Source organism: Apis dorsata, unplaced genomic scaffold (assembly GCF_000469605.1).
Source record: "Apis dorsata unplaced genomic scaffold, Apis dorsata 1.3 scaffold_923, whole genome shotgun sequence".
Classification (NCBI taxonomy): domain Eukaryota; kingdom Metazoa; phylum Arthropoda; class Insecta; order Hymenoptera; family Apidae; genus Apis; species Apis dorsata.
In genome coordinates this window covers 287,536-290,098 of record NW_006264034.1, presented here as the reverse complement: position 1 = coordinate 290,098, position 2,563 = coordinate 287,536, and positions in this window count along the sequence as shown.

Here is a 2,563-nt window from a genome sequence, read left to right as displayed (position 1 = left end):
TAATAAATATATTTAATAATATATTTAATATATTATACTATATTATATAGATGTGGATCGTGCCGATGCTTTTGTTCTATTTACGTTGAGCTCATTATGTCGCGTCGCAATGGTGGATCAAAAAGGGAAACAGACAAAACAGAATCGAAACAACGATCGCACCCAATGATATACAATAAATATACAAGATACAAATCGCATTTTTATTATTATTTATAATTTATTATGTATAAACTCAACAATTTAATTTACAAATTCAAAGAGAAATATAAAACTAGGAATCATATTATTAACTCTTTCCTCTATTATTTATTCTATCATCTTCTATCTAATAATTAATTAGATTTCAATATATTATATCTTATAATAAGATAATATTTCATATCACATATAAAAATGAAAATTGAAAATAAAATGTAAAATATAATAAAAAACATTTTATTATATAACTTCAATATAAATCATCAATTTCATTAAATCTCAATAATCATTTTTACTGTTTTTAAATAATTACATATATACAGATTTGATAAATAATTATATTTTCTATATATCATTTTTATATATTTTTCTACCATGAATGACAGAACTTTCTACTTTGAGTAACTAACTTTCTGAATTGTTATCCGAGATACAAGTTAAAATTTTCTCTATGAAATTTTACTTTACTCAAAATCGAGTTTCAAGTAATTACTCAACGAATCGAACGAGATCGAAGTTGTATGAGATTACGGGACCTCTAGTTATGTAACATCTATATACACACACACATATATAAATCCACGTAATTTCGATCTAAAACGTTCATGCATTTCTTCGATGGTTTGTACACGGTAATTGTCTAATCAAGTTGGTGGATAATTCGTTCGTGGCACGAAATTCCCTCACTCTCTTACGTCCCTATAGAGAGGTACAGTGTGTCGATCAGGGAGTCACGTTTAGGCAGCGAAACACGACTCTAAGCGGTTACCAATTCGATTTTCAGATAAACAAGAAAGATCGGGAATTGTAGCGAACGAATATATTGCAGTTTGAAAATTGATTTAGTATTAGTAATTTATCAGGTTAGATTAAGTCAAATTGAAGTTGATTTATTGAAATATTTTCTATAACCAATTTGATTTATTTAGATAGGTTATAGGAAGAAAAATAAAAAATTATAACTATAATGATGAAATTAAATACAAATGTAATTTAATCAAATATAATTTATTTCGGTTAAATTAGATTGTTTATTTAAATATCGAAATATATTCCTAATTGATTTCCAATTTTATTTCCGATTTATTTGGATAAGAAAAAGATGGGAAATTATAGATAAATAAATTAAATTGTAGATAGATAAAAATATATCATGAATATTAGATTTAAAAGTGAATTTAATACTATTTATTTATCAAATTAAATTGCATGAAAACATATTTTTGAACAGTTACCAATTCAATTATAATAATGTAATATACAATAATGTAGTATATCGTAAATATTAAGTAAATCTCGAAATTAATTCATATCATTCATTTATTAAATTAGATTAGATTATCTTTAACATAGAAATTACCTTAAATATAGAAATACATTTCTAAATAGTTATCTATTCAAATAAGTCAAGTTTGAGAAAAAGAAAGAAAGAGATAGTAATAGAACAAAATATATTGCAAATATTAGAAGTTCTAGAAGTTCTATCCGAATAGAGAAAGACGAGGAATGGTGATAGATGGACGAAAACCGGTGAATCAAATCACATTTGGGTAGGGATAATTAGCAGCGAATTCGAGATAATTGCGAGGTAGAATCCAATCAGGAGAAATTCTTGTATATTCAACGAGCAATCCCCACATTCCGTGGATAGATAGACGATTATCAATAAAATACTTGCGTTTGGTAGCCTATATGATTCCAATGACTAATTTTAGTCCGGTTCCATTTGTGATCCCGATGTTGTCGATAATTACAACATATAACATGGGTTGGATCAGTGGTTTATAGGAATTGGAGAGACGTTAACGAGAATTCGATCGGCCGTCTATCGATATCTTCAGTTATCATACGATCATTCAATTCTAGGATGGAGAAAGCTTTGGGATTTGATTAAATTTCGTTCTAGGACACTATTTTTTTTTTAATCTTTTTTTGTGTTTTTCCATCCGATGAATAAAAAAAAGTGGTGCCCCAAAACGAAGTTCATTTACTTATCTTTGCTAAAGGAAAATTGTACGAAATAAAATGGGATTTTGTTATTTTTTGTATTAAAAAATGTATTTGTAAATTGCAATAAAAAAATTTCCTTTTTCAACAAAAAATTTAGAATAATTGATGATTTTTACGAATGATTAAATATAGTAAACTCGATACTTTCTTTTTTCATATTTATTTATTTTAGATATATTTTATCAATTGATATTGTTTTAATATTGTTTAGATATCATGTAATTGATATCGATATGATAATGATATTCGAAAAAAAAATAACATTAATATGGTTTCAATTATCAGAATTATTAATAATTCAATTGATTCAAAAACAAAGAAAAAAAAATTTTCATTTTTTCAAATCCGATAA